The following is a 15,912-nucleotide window of genomic DNA, read 5'->3' as shown; positions in this document are numbered from 1 at the left end:
TAATATTTTCTTTAAATTCTCTGTTCCTTCATCTGTATTCCTGAAAAAATCGGAAAGGGACGCAAGTCTTATGCAGGAGGTTGCGATGGAGAGATCTAGGCATTTTCTACTCCATCCTTCAGCATTTCTCTGATGGAGGTTAAAACATCTCCGTGGTCGAAAACTGCCTAAACTGACATTTCCCATCTTAACAGATTTGTGAGAGACTCAAAGCGCTTTGTCGATTTGTGAGGATCCTTATCTAAAATATACGAGTTTTATATACCATAACGAATCGGCGTTATTTTTTGTCTTACGATCGACCTCCTAACCTAACCTGATCATAATACATATACTCTTAATTTTAATACGTATAACAGGTAAATTGAAAATTCACCGGCCTACCGTAGTAAAACACATTTTTTGACAAAATTCGTTATTTTTATTCAATACAGTTATCTTCAGGGGTGATAAACTCTAGCGCTCCTCCAACTTATCGATAATATTTTTAGAGTGTGATGTGGTTTTTGCTGCAAAATAGGCTTCAGTTTCGGCGATCACCTCTTCATTCGACGCAAATTTCTGCTCAGGGAGCATTCTTATGAGATCTGAGAACGGGAAGTAGTCGCTTTGGATTAGATTTGTAGAATTCGGTGGATACGCAATCAATTCAAACGGTCCAATTTCCTTGTTGAATGTAATCTATAAAAATTCTTTCATGCGCTTTCCAAAATACTGACGCCATAACTTTGAGTGAAATGATGGCAACGCACAATAAGGGGTTTGTTTCGCTTGAATATCTCGAAACACTGCTCTGAATCATTAAATCGTCGTTGTGTTTGGTCAAAAGTGATCACGCGTGGCTCCTACTCTGCACAGAGCTTTTTCATACCCAAATTTTTATGAAGGACATGATGTACACATTTACATAGTTGGTATCTTTATAGTGCCTGCTATCTCGAATAGTGAACGGATGAACGTAAACTGATCCGGAATAACAACCTCTTTTAGGCACATTTTAATACTCTAAACTTAGTATAGCAATCCCTGATGGTTGATTTTGCTTTTGCAGTGTCTTAAAATTCGCCATCAAGTCAAGTTTAGGATTTAACTGAATTTTTTACATTTTTTTTTTTTCCTTTCAAATATTTTAATATTTTATCACAATAACAATCCGACACTGAGGATTAGGGCGAACTAAAATTCATATGAACTTAATCCTAGTAGCGCTATCTTTGTTCTGACCGAGAACTTTTCAATTGTCCTGTAACCTATAATGCTATTACATATAGAATCTGAACTTACTGTCTTTTCCTAGTGAGTTTTGTTTACAATTTCAGAATTATTACAAACATTATTTGTGGGAGTGTTCTACATATTTTGTTCACGGACGAAATTGTGGCTACCACTGTGTGACATTTATCAGGCATTGTTTTTTTTTCCAACCAGAAATAGATGCTAGCGAAGTTTCGCGAGTATAAGAAAATAAACGATTATAATATTTTTTTGACTATTAAAAATAGCTGATCTCTTTTATTTTTGGATGTATTAATGTTTAGTCTTATATTCGTTGTAGCTTTTCACCATCCGTTTTTTTGGTTTACCAGCATTACTTCAAAGCCTTCGTTCCCACTGTAAAGCAAAATGAATTACATTTTTAATTAAAATCCATTTTGTGATGATAATAAATTTACATAAAATTGAATTTCATCACGTTGGCAGATTCTACTGAAATTATTATACAAAAGAGATGGAGGTAATAGCTGCTGCGCAGGGCAATACAATTTCCTTTAACAAAATTCATTTATATGCGAGTACGTAATTATAGCTGTAAAATAATGACATCGAATATGTCAAAGGTAGCTCAATATCAACGAACTGTGGCTGATGTCTATAAATTTATGTAAATGAAGGCATCATTTCATGACTTTCATGAGTTGGTGTGCTTATTTATAAGTAATTGCGAAAAGAAAATTTTAGTATAAAAACTCAGCACTTCATTTTGCCTTCATTGAATGAGATAATACTAAAATATTGCCAACAAATGCAAGCAGCTTAAAGTTCCAATTATTTGAAATAGTTTCTACGAAATAATTAAAACAATAAACTTAAAAGAAAATACTCCTAAATATAAACCCAGCTGTACTGATAGCTTCTACGAAATAATTAAAACAATAAACTTAAAAGAAAATACTCCTAAATATAAACCCAGCTGTACTGATAGTTGAGGTGTATGAGTAAAAACAGCCCAATTTTCTGTTATCGTTCGTAAATCTATATTTCTATTAACTGCTGTAACTGCCATTTGCGCAAAACAAGTGAAAAGTTCATACCAAACAAATTAAATATTGTGGGCAGGCGCTTAATATTTATAGTTACGAAAATTTGCAAACAGGTTTTTCAATTTGATTGTTTTGGTTTGAAAATATTCAGTATTGTTAGTGAAATAATTCTACCAACTAGCCAAAGCCATCAATCCGATTCCTAATCGTATTATTACACGCTCAGTGTCAAGTAAAATAACGGTGAATCAATCAATAAACAATACATAAACATACTTTGTCTGAAAAAGCTTTTAAGTTTAAGAATAAAGTTTTATTCGCGACAAGCATAATTCAATCAAATACTCTGAGATGCTAACTTGGACTAAGAGCTCATGAGCCCTCAAGGTTTGAACAAATATTCATACAAGTGTCTACTTGTATGTTAAAGTATTATCAGTGTAGAAATATAGCTTTTGATGCAATTTTACTGTTTTTCTCCTAGATTGGCACAACATTTTTTATGTTCGTGTCAAGTTTGATCTCCATATATCAATAGTGTGTATTTGGCAGCTGTTGGTTCAAGACGAAAAAGTGGTCAGACCATTTTTAGTATGAATACAAAAAAGTAACTAAGAATTTGTTTGCACAACTGTGTTTCAAATGAAATCATGGTACGGAATAGTCGAAAAGGTTGCTAAAGTCTTTTGGAAAGTCAACTTTATCACGAACGTAAGTATTTGAAGGGCACTAAGTATTCAGTGAAGGTGGCGAAGTCAACCGCTAAATCGATTTTAGAGTTAGAGAAATAGTGCTTGTAAGTCGTGTTGTCATGAGCGAAATAGCACAGGATCTCAGTTCTTCTTATGGATTGACGAAATTCATTTTAGTTGTTGTTTTGTGGTATAAAATGCGTCGGAGATGATGAGCCTTAATTTCAACATTATATATACTACTCTGGGAAAAAGATTGTAAGAATTACTTAATTTAAAATTCGCGCGAAAACACATTCGTCGAAATGTTTTCTTCTGGGTTGGCGTGACAGTCAGAGATATCTGTCCAAAAGTCACATCAACTCATTAGAGTTTCGTATACGCTTGTCTTTTTGAACATAAAGTGCATTTGGCGATTTTTACGATGAGTAAAAAAAATACTTAACAAAAAAGTTCATCGACTGAAACAAATGCATTTTTGAGCACTGATTGATAAATCATCCACCATATAGTCTTGACTTGGCGTCAAATGACTTCTTTTTGTTTCCCTACGTAAAAAATAAACAAAGAGGTCAACATTTAGTTTACCACGAAGTTTAAGATGATATAATATATTGGGTAGTCGAAAAAGAATTTTCGTATTTGGTCAATATACATATGTCGTTGCAGATATACTCCAGTGCCACCAGTCACATTGTGTCATACCGTATAGTGTGGGAAAGGTGAGATTTTAAGCTTCATTTAACTAAAAATAATTAAATTAGAGGAAGTTGAAAAAATGTTACAGTTGTTCAAAAATGAGTAAAAATAATGAAGAAATTCACTTTATTTTGAAATTTTTTTATGAAAAAGGGAAGAATGCTATGCAAGCCACCAATAAAATTTGTGAAGTTGACGGGAGACAATGCTGTATTAGTTCGTGTAGCACAACAATGGTTCGCTCGCTTCCGTTCTGGAAATTTCAAAATTTCAATTTACACTGATGGAATAATGTCTCTAGCGGGAAAATGGCAAAAAGTGGTCGACCGTAGTTCATTATACATAAGAAAAGGTAAGTTTAGGTTTGATTAGAAATACGAAAAGACTTTTTCAACTACCCAATATAAGAACATATACTATTAGCTTATTAGAAGCATTTGACACTTAAGCCAAGCCCGGCTTGAATTTTAGCTTTACGTTAGTCAGTTGACAACATACTACTGTAATCAAATTGAAAGGTGAATTTTGTCCATTTCCGTCGTGATGGTCATCAGAGCCTTCTTCGATTCAGCTTTTATATCCTCAATTGAGTCCAGGTGGTGTCCTCGGAGTGGTCATGTAAATTTGCTGAATAGCCAGAAGCTACACGAAGGTAAATCAGGCGAATGCGGTGTTTGCGGCACGATATTAGTTGAAAATGTGGCGAAATGATCACGAATAACCAATGCAGTATGAGACGGTGCATTATCGCACTTCTTTGTTCAATAAATTTAGAAATAGTAAAAATCGAAGAATGATCTTTTAGAGCCTCACAAAACGGCGCGTATTTCAAAAACTAATGAATATTTTGTCGTGAAATTAAGCATAGATGTCACTTATAGTACTAACAACTTAAAAAAAATCGAAAAACACGCGAAATATATATTAAAAATTCAACTTTCAATTTGATCACAATAGTACTGCTTGACATTACTTGTGTTGATGTTCTGCGATTGCCAGCAATGGGTTTCATATTGGTTGGGGAATTATTTTGTAATTCGTGGTGGATGAGGTGAAAATAGCGTGAACTATTTCATGAATTTTACATAAATTGAACTTATAACCGATTAAAAATTATTTGGCATTTCACATCGATACCAGAGAAAGTTAATGATGTAAGAACTTTCAAAAGTATTTTACTAAAAACTTCCTAGCAACCTTTCAAATGCGTTTACATTTGAATAAAGGGCGGTTTAAATCATTGTCTTTTTCAGAAAGACCAAAAAAGCCTTTCCTTGAAGGATGCAGGACTTTGACTCATAAAAGGACTTGGTTTCTAGTTAGTTAAAAGTTGCATTTGTTGTACTTGCTACACATATGGTATATCTTCCTAATCCGACAAAGAAAATTTTTTGAATAATAATCGTATAAAGATTCGTTTCAACTTATCGTAGCAAACTTTGTTGTTGAAATAGCATATCGAAGAATTGAATAAAATTTAGTATTTCAAACATTTCTATTTTTGCATGTCCACCTACTATTGCAACCATCTGATTTTAATACAAATAGGCCTAGAAGTATCTACATATGTTTATGGACTACTTTTCTTGTCTTGACCTGTTGACTATATGGTATGCGTTTCTAATTGAATTCGCGCGAAAAACTCATATGCCACACAAGTAATGACTGAGCTGTAGACAGATCACAGACACTTACAAGCAACAAGCTACATGGAATAATAGTAAATCATATAATCTTCACATCTACGGGTTCAATTGACAAGTATTTAACAAAATAATCAATATGTATGTGCTTGCATATAGTTGTGTTGGTGAAAAGTAGATTTCCATACAACACTAGAGTAGTGTGTGCTCATTTCGAAGTGAGAGCAAAGCAAAAAATTATATATTTTATCTTCTACTGCATACAAAGGGTGGTCAATTTCAAAATTCCCTACTTTTTAAAGAAAAACACAGAAAGATCAAATTTAATGGGAAATGTTTATTATCACTCGAAAAAACATTCTTTGCAATTTTATTTTTTTGAAGATTATCTCTTTCATATTCTCTTTCTTTGGTCTATTAATTGGCCTAATTTTCGATGATTCGGCCTCATCGCTGAACAAAATTTGGTCCGAAAACTCTTTGAACTTTTAGAGAGCCCATAAAGCAAAGCAATGTCGTTAGGGAAGGTCGAGCTGTTTCAGTTCTTGCACAAGCTGTATTTTGTATGCTTTCAATTTAATATCTCGACGTAAAATGCGCCAAGTCGTTCCATACGTCAATCCGAGCTGTCTTCACGGTCTTCGTGTACGCTCTAAGCTATGGCTGTTATATTTTCTTCACTGCTGGACGTTGTCTATTCGGTTGAATATTATCCAATAATGAATGCTGGGTCTCAATATGGGTGATGGTGTTGCGAATAGTACGCTCAGAAGGCCGATTATTTTGACTATAAGTTGAGCGAAGAGAACGAAACACATTCGTCTGTCATAAAAAAGACTATTTAGAAGCGTACGCCTACTTGGATCACCCGTAATGTTTTTTTCTTAACAGTGAATTAACAAATAACACGACATAAATAAATACGATACACAAAATATTTGTTTTTTGTCAAAATAAGTTTCGGTGAAGAAATGTATTGTTCTCCTTCAGCTAAGTATGGAATACAAATTTTAGAAAGTTGACGCTACATCTACTTGTGCTAAAACGTTATTTTACTTCCAAAATTTTTTTTATTTCTGCAACATGTTGATACAGTGTATAATAGGTTTGTTCACTTAACGGTGAGACGAGTTGAATAGGTGATGACATAAAAGAATAGCCTGACCGTTTGTTTTTGAAAGAATGATAAGTACTGCGTATTTTGAAAAGTTGCTTTGGACATGTATGGTGATTGAAATTAGACAATAATTTACATTGCAAAAACTTCGGTTCAAGTAAACATCCAATTTTTATCAATTTAAAGTTGCATAGGATGGTAGAAAAGAATAGTTGATCACTCAGAGGTACATATAATTTGTTCAAAAAATATTGGCGATCTAAAATATTATCATTCGACTCCTTTTTGATCTGGAATGACCTTGTATTAAAACTGAAATTATGAACTAAATTCATGAGACACAATCGCCGTTTCAAAGCATTGGTGTTAGTGACAGTGCTGAATGCCATCAACAGCAAACATTTTCTTGGTAGACACTAATAAGCGCCAACTCCAATATCATATGTAGCATCAATTTTTGTAGAAGACGATACTATCTGCTGTAATAGGAGTCAGAGGTCTAAACTGTGCCAAATCTATTGGTTTATAACAAATAAATCAGAATATAAATGCCCTGTAGATATATTTATACATATATGTATATATACTTGTATATATACTTAGGTTGCATGCAAAAGGTAGCAAAGAAAAAAACACAAAAAGAGGCAATAAAGTTGTTGAAGTGTTGCATGTACGTAAAAACACCTGCGGTATTTTTAATACTCCTGCTGATTCCCATAAAAGCGAAAGGTTTCCACAAGCGACCGCAATGGTAATTTGCTACCTTTTGTTGCAAAAGTATTTCACGATTTGCGGTAGCTAAAGTGTCAGCGAGGAGCTTCCACACATTAAGGTGTCGGTCTTCCAAAATATATCAGTATGTGAATTGTTGATGAATAGCAGCATCTACATATATACGCGTATGTTTAACAGAGTAAAATTTTTTTCGCAAAATAATGGAAAACAATTAAATCGTGCTCCATCTATTTCACAGTTTTACTTTCTTAAGGCTCCTATGATCAAAAGGTTCAGCACTTGAATCACAACACAAAAATATTTCTAAAAGCTTTATCGCTTATATTGTCCTGTCTTGTGTGATTTACCTTTAGCAAGCAAATTAATTGTTTATGCTTTTCGCAAGCAACGCCTAACATTTTAAAGATAACTATAGATATAAGTTTAACATTACGTGGAAAAGAAAAATGTTTTTCATAAAACGGTGATTTAAAAACTATACAATTTATAATATTCAGGTGTGCTCATGCCGATCCAATCTCTAAAACTTTGTGATAGAAACACTTCACTGTAAGTACCCTTTTCGCACTTTAAATAAAATAAGCTATATGTAAGCATGAGGCGGTCGTCTTTGTCGTCGTCGTCTTTGTTACTTTATTTAATATTTTCGGACCACCTCGCTCTTTTTCACATAATTTTAGAAGTCAACCGAAATACTATTGTTATGTGCTATAAAATTCCATGAAATGGCATTATATATTTCAAACACATTCAAGGAAACCAAATGCAATTTAATGTTTACTAATTAAACTTTAAATATACGGCAACTATGATACCTAGTTTTCTGTATATCCATATGACATGTCACATGTTATATAGGACATAAGCTCGATAAAACACTAAATTGTAAACAGAAGATATGTAACTCTGTTTAACATCAAATCGAGTACATAATATGTATCGTATAACGAACATTGGCACTCTTGATATGATAGTATTACTCAACAAAAATCCGGATTTAGTCACAAGCTTTAATGCACAACGAAAAGAAAAACAAGAAAAAATGTTAGCTTCGGGTGCTTCGAAGCTAATATACCCCTCACAGGTGCATTTTTTTTAGTAACTATGTGTTTAGTTTGTATGGAAGCTATATGCTATAATAATCCGATCTGAACAATATTTTATAGATTATATTATTACCTTAAGCAATAATCCATGTCAAATTTCGTGAAGATACCACGTCAAATGCGAAAGTTTTCCACACAAGCCTTTGATTGCGATCATATGATAGCTATATGCTATAGTGAGCCGATCTCAACAATTTCTTCGGAGATTACATTGTTGCCTTAGAAAATATTCTATACCAAATTTATTGAATATATAATATCATGTCAAACGCAAAAGTTTTCCATACCAGCACTAGATTCGGATCGTTCACTTTGTATGCCAGCTATATGTATGGCGGTCCGATATCGGCAGTTCCGACAAATGAGAAGCTTTTTGTCGTACGCTGTGAGTTTAGATCTAGATTTATCTAGTTTTTTTATTATACAAAAACTACAGAATTACTATTTTTTGTTCAAACGGGATAGGTAGAGTTCCGCTTTTATGACGCTTTTGCCTTTATGTAAAGTAACAAACAATTTCCAGTAGGTCTGTAACTTGACTGCAAGTTTAGGTGAAACTTGCCTTGTATATTCCTTGACACCCAAGAGAAGTCGGTGGTGCAGATGGACGCAATCGGACCATTTTGTGCCATATTTTTCTCATATGTATTGAACAACATTTGTTTTCTTCAGCGCAATATGCGTAGCTTTCGTTTATTATTGCTGTTAGGCTACCTTAGTAATTAGTAATTGTAATTGTGTTTGGTCTGAGCAGTTTTCATACCCATAATGTGTCAGGGTCGGACAAAATATATAGTAGTGTTATTTGGTTCAATGAGAACAGGTGAAATGTTTTTTGTAAAAGTATTTTTTTCCTTTATATATTGAAAAAAAAAACAATTTTTTACCATACAAAAACAATGATTACATTCAAATCTGACACTTCACCACAACTACTAGAAGGAATGTAATCCTTGTCTCTATCAACATCATCATCGTCTTCTGTGTCACAAAAATCTGATAGGTTGGAAAGATCAGCATTCAAAGTTTCATTTATCTCTTTATCACTAAGTTTTTTAGTTGAGATCTCCTATTTTTTTTTCAAATTAGCTGAATTAATTCGTCTAAAGCAATAAAGAAAGAAAAAAACGTTAATTGAAAATTGATGAAATATTATGGAGAAAGTGAAAATTTTAACTTTCGTTTTTCCAAGTATACAATAAATAGACATAAACAGAATGTTATCAGAAAAAAATATTTTGGCCCGAATGAGTAAATCGCAATTTTGGGGCTTAGTGCGAGATATGTTAATGTACATTTCTCCTAAACTAAAAAATATACAACAACGGAATTCACTCACCACAAATACTATAAAAATATTTACCAACAATGTGAAAATGGATGAAATCGGAAGATAACCTCGCTCACTCTCCATATAACGGTATGGTTAAAAACTACTAAAATCGCAATAAATCAATAGGTAAACACGACAGAAACTTTAAATTTTATCTCTGAGTTGATATGAGGGGTTTATCCGAACCAATGTGAAAATTGTGCGATGGGCGTGGTACCGCCCACTTTTTGGCGAAATCCAATATCTCGGTTTTATTTGGTACGTGGCATTCTTCTAATAATCTTATATCACAGTACGAAGCAAATACCGACCACGCTTACTTCTCATATTAAACTATTTTAAATTCCACTTGATTCCTTCGCATTCCAGTACAGTAATTGAGAAGCAATTGGTGGAACGGAAAATGCTTTTGTTGTGTGCCACCTTATGACTAAAAATTGTTCAAATCCAACAAAAACTGTTCAAGCCCCTAAGTACTGCTTATTTAGACTCCGGTCAATGTGTGATATATATAACTGAATAATCCTTATCTTATAATAATAAGTCTGTATGTCAAAAATGGGTTGAATCGGACCAATGCTTCTCTTAGCACCCATATGTCTAAGATAAAGATTTTCGAATTTTTGTATGACCTGGTGCGGCATATACCGTCCAATATGTGAGAAATTAAGAGAGAGTGTTTTTCTATTAACAGTGTATCTTTGATTTAAAAACTTAACTTACCCCCCATATAACTATTATCATGATTTTCGAACATCCGGCTGACTATACTTTTTATGATTATTTTTTTAGTAAGTGACAATAGAATGTGGCTTTGGGAAACAGATAAAATCTGGTCGATACCAATTTCCAATATGTCTGTCCGTATAAGAGTTATATATAGTAAGTGTATATATAAAATTGCTTGGACTTCGATCCTTAGGTTGACGTTTTACACCATAAAGTATTTCCCTGGCTTTCGATTCCTGAAAGAGTATAAAATGTTCGGTTGCACCCGAACTTAGCCCTTCCTTTCTTGTTTGAAATATATTTATTGTTGGAAATATTGTTGATATTTTGCTTATTCCGTATTATGCAAATTTTACCTGAACCTGATTCGACCAAATATTATTTGCTTAAAAACATAATAAATGAAACTCAAGCATATATTTGGGAAATCAAGCCACTGATTTGTTTTCAACAATTCCTTCTGTCTACAAATACATAGATACATTAGATTGTCCGTTATTTCCAAAGATAGGGTTTTGCAAACACCCGCCGAAAGTTTCAGCTTTCACGTTTATATAAGGAATAAGGATAAGTAAGCTTTTCTTTTTAATTAAGCTGTGGCTAAACTTTCCTCAAAAGTTATACGCAGTTAAAGTTATTCGTCAAAAGACCTAGAGATTCATACAAGTGACTTATATATTCTGTGTTGCTCATACGACATGGTGTACTATATGAATATAAAACATTTTTGAAGTTATACTTCTTATACGAGTTCGGAAAAGGTTGCGATAGATTCAGGTTGCACAACCTTGCTCATGTTCGCAACCTTGTCTGCGAAGATGTTCGAGCAGCAAGCGAAGCGGTGGCACAATCGGCGATCGTTTGTTCGTTTCTTTCGGCACAGCTCGACTTTTCTACCAACAACACAAAGTTGCCAGATGGTGACATATTCAATTAAAAAATCAATTCTGTTGGGACTCGAACCTACGCACCTCCTACGTGCTCGTCGTCACTTTCCAAACGCTTACCACCTAGACCACCATTGACACTTGTATCGCGTTGTCCTAATTATGGTTTGGTTATGCATGAATGAAATATACAATGGATCGCCGATTGTTACCTCTTTCCTTGTTGCTGCTGCGCATATGTATGTTTGTATGCTTGTTCATTATATCGGGTGATTTTTTAAGAGCTTGATAACTTTTTAAAAAAAAAAAACGCATAAAATTTGCAAAATCTCATCGGTTCTTTATTTGAAACGTTAGATTGGTTCATGACATTTACTTTTTGAAGATAATTTCATTTAAATGTTGACCGCGGCTGCGTCTTAGGTGGTCCATTCGGAAAGTCCAATTTTGGGCAACTTTTTCGAGCATTTCGGCCGGAATAGCCCGAATTTCTTCGGAAATGTTGTCTTCCAAAGCTGGAATAGTTGCTGGCTTATTTCTGTAGACTTTAGACTTGACGTAGCCCCACAAAAATTAGTCGAAAGGCGTTAAATCGCATGATCTTGGTGGCCAACTTACGGGTCCATTTCTTGAGATGAATTGTTCTCCGAAGTTTTCCCTCAAAATGGCCATAGAATCGCGAGCTGTGTGGCATGTAGCGCCATCTTGTTGAAACCACATGTCAACCAAGTTCAGTTCTTCCATTTTTGGCAACAAAAAGTTTGTTAGCATCGAACGATAGCGATCGCCATTCACCGTAACGTTGCGTCCAACAGCATCTTTGAAAAAATACGGTCCAATGATTCCACCAGCGTACAAACCACACCAAACAGTGCATTTTTCGGGATGCATGGGCAGTTCTTGAACGGCTTCTGGTTGCTCTTCACCCCAAATGCGGCAATTTTGCTTATTTACGTAGCCATTCAACCAGAAATGAGCCTCATCGCTGAACAAAATTTGTCGATAAAAAAGCGGATTTTCTGCCAACTTTTCTAGGGCCCATTCACTGAAAATTCGACGTGCCCAAAATTGGACTTTCCGAATGGACCACCTAAGACGCAGCCGCGGTCAACATTTAAATGAAATTATCTTCAAAAAGTAAATGTCATGAACCAATCTAACGTTTCAAATAAAGAACCGATGAGATTTTGCAAATTTTATGCGTTTTTTTTTAAAAAAAAGTTATCAAGCTCTTAAAAAATCACCCGATAGAAGTTATACTGCTTTTTCTTTCCTTTGTGTTTTATTTCTGCGAATTCTCACCTCCATATTCGTAGCAATAGAAGTTCTATGGCATAAGTAAAGTAATGGCCGCCGATTGTCACCCCTTGCCGCTGTAGCAGCTTCGCCTATGTGTACGCATATGTATGTTTGTATGCTTGTGCATTATTCGGCAATGTATGCAAATATATGTACATATAAGTATATATGAATGTATGAACAAGTCAATGCGCGCACATGTAATAAGTATATTGATAAGTGATGAAAATATGATTTCAATTTCTGAACGCGCACATGCGTATACATACATTCATATGAGCATGTGCAGATACACAAGATAGGATAGAAGATGTATGCCTTTTAAAATCGTATACTATACAAATAAATATTTTTCTTACTAATAGAAATTAAATTTATCACAGCAATATACAGCGCACGCTCGCTAATGTGAACACTCTATAGTTCGAACACCCCATAATGTGAACAGACTTTTTTATGCATTGACTACTCTATAATGTGAACAAACCCAAAAGGCTCTATAATATGAACAAAAGACGTTAAAGTATTTGAATGTAGTTTACACAGATCTCAGCTAATTCTGAATTTGGGGAATCCCCTAATTGTAGAATAAGACTCTCATTTGTATTGCATGTAATGCGTAGAATACTTCAGTTGCAATTTTGTATTCGCGTGGAGTGTTTCGTTTTAGATTTTCTGTTAAAAATGAATTCTAAAAAACACACGTTTTTGACATTGAAGCAAAAAGCTGATATTCTCGATTCTTTAAAAAGAGGCTCATCTATGACGTTCTTAGCAAAGAAATATAATGTTGCTAAATCAACAATTTGTGGAATCAAAGCAAAAAAACAAGTGATTTTAAAGTTCGTGAACAACACATACTCGGGACCTGGACAAAGAAGAACTCTGCGTCCTTCAGAGCTGCCCAAAATGGAGAAAGCTCTTTATCGTTGGTTTATCAAAATGCGGAATAAAAACTGGCCAGTAAGTGCCTTAATGTTGAAAGAAAAGGCCAAAGTACTGCATACATAAGTAAAGGAAAATGAATCTAACTTCAACGCTAGTGATGGATGGCTTCAAGGATTTAAAAAAAGGTACGGTATTCAACTGCTGCACATATCAGGCGAAAAACTCTCTTCGCTGCCTCAGCTCGTGGATCCATTTAAGGAAAAACTTAGAGCTAAAATGGCCGAACTGGAGCTGTGTAACGATCAGTTATATAATGCTGATGAGTCAGGCTTATTCTGCAAACTTCTGCCAGAAAAAACGTACTTGTCCAGTATGGAAAAGAGAGCCCCAGGCGTTAAGCGGAAAAGCAGCGAATCACGTTTTTATGTTGCTCAAACGCCACTGGATCTCATAAACTGAAACTTTTTGTAATTGGAAAGGCAAAGAATCCACGCTGCTTTAAAAACTTTCAATGCCCCACAGACTATAAGAGCTCCAAATCCGCCTGGATGACGTCGGCTGTTTTCAAGGAATGGTTTCATGAGTCCTTCGTTCCACAGGTGAGGATTTATTTTGTATTTTGTTAACTTTTTTCTTTTAAATTTGTTTTTTAGGTAACGTCATTTTTAAAGGAGAAAGGTTTGCCAATTAAAGCTCTACTCCTAATCGACAACGCTCCTTCTCACCCAAATGAAGCTCTGCTGGCAACGGAGGATGGACAAATTTTGGCAATGTTTATGCCACCAAACGTTACTCCCCTCATCCAACCAATGGATCAAAATGCCATAAAGATCACAAAGTTGCATTACAGAAACAGCCTTTTAGCCTCAATAGCAGCTACAAACTCCAATTTACTCGATTCGATGAAAAAAATTACTTTACGAAGAGCTATAAATCTTTTGGATGCCGCTTGGAGTCGTGTCAGCGAAGTAACATTAGCTAATTGCTGGAAAAATATTTTAAATTTTACGGCAGATGATGACGATCCCGAAGATAGTGTTCCGCTCGCAGTTTTAAAAGAAAAATGGGGAGCTGAACTTCGCGCCTTGATGAGCAGTACCGTCGATCTCCTTAACAGTTTGAATGCTGAGGTTTGTTCGTTTTCGCAGAATCGCGCAAAGATATGACGGTTATTGAAAATGATTTTCTTATTAACTATTTCAGGCTGAATTAACGCTACCAGGCGTTCATGAATGGAACGAAGATATTGAAGATGATAATGCAAATGACGAGAATGAAGAAGAAGACGATTCCGATGAAGGCAGCGTATCAGTTGAAATTGCGTATCACCTTGCTCTTTTTGCATCTTTTAGAGGTCAACCGAAATACTATTGTTATGTGCCATAAACTTCCGTAAAATGGCATTATAGATTTCAGAGACATTTAAGAAAACCACACACAAAAGGAATGTTTACTAATTGAGTTATAAATATGAGGCAACTAAAGGCCCTTTTTATAACGATATGTCTTTACCCTTTACCTGCATGAAAGTATGTTTGTGTACATTCTGTGTTGCTCATACGACATGGTGTACTATAGAATGCAGAACATTTTATTTAATTCGAAACTCAAACTCCGCTAAATCGATTATACGAACCTGTTTCTTTCACCAAATCTTGCCAATCACTTTAGCATTTCAATCAAAACGTTCTGTAATTGCTTAATTGCTATGACCTATTTAAATGGTGAAATCCAAATCTCTCAAACACGTGCCGTAAACGAGAAACAGCAATGATTAAAAATCAATTTAACAAAATAAAGAGGCATTCAATAGAAAAATTACGAAGACGGTTTTAGATATACTCAAATATATTTAGCGCACCCTTAACTGACAGCGTTAATTAAAGTGGTGAAAAAAGGTTTCGCATCAAAGAAAGTTACAAGTTTGACTAGCTTTCCGCGAGATCAACAATAGGAGTAGCAGAAGAAAGTCTGCTAAGACTTGGTTCACAATAATTGTTCCTCTGGTATTGTGAAATTTGCAAAAAAACAAGCTAGCCATAGGCCTCGGTGTCACATGTTGACACTACTTGTACAAAATATTGTTCCGATATATTCCGATTTGTATTCTGTTAAGTGAGAAAATCTTATTTTTAATTAAATTTTTTTTTTACTAAACAAATCGTAATACTATTCCAAAGGAATGGAATTTCATCTAAAAATGAACGGCCAAACCCGTTGTCGATTTTTGTAGTCCCTTTGCATAATATGGTCTTCAGAATGTGAGTAACCATTATAAAAACAAGAAAAAACGTTAACTTCGGTTGCACCAAAGCTAAAATACCCTTCACAAGTGCATTATGTTAGTAACTAAGTATGTGTTCAGTTTGTATGGCAGCTATATGCTATAATTAACCGATCTGAACAATTTCTTCGGAGATTACATTGTTGCCCTAGAAAATAACATATACCAAATTTCGTGAATATATCTTGTCAAATGTGAAATTTTTCCATACAAGCATTTGATTCCGATCGTTCAGTTTG

General features: G+C 34.5%; 1 pseudogene; it reads left to right on the top strand.

Annotated features, from left to right (window-relative positions):
- The first annotated feature begins 13,156 nt into the window (after nt 1–13,156).
- LOC126761922 (jerky protein homolog-like) lies at nt 13,157–14,775 on the top strand (annotated as a pseudogene).
- The last annotated feature ends 1,137 nt before the right edge of the window (nt 14,776–15,912 follow it).

Source organism: Bactrocera neohumeralis, chromosome 6 (genome assembly GCF_024586455.1).
Source record: "Bactrocera neohumeralis isolate Rockhampton chromosome 6, APGP_CSIRO_Bneo_wtdbg2-racon-allhic-juicebox.fasta_v2, whole genome shotgun sequence".
NCBI lineage: Eukaryota > Metazoa > Arthropoda > Insecta > Diptera > Tephritidae > Bactrocera > Bactrocera neohumeralis.
This window is presented reverse-complemented; position numbering and strand designations above follow the sequence as displayed.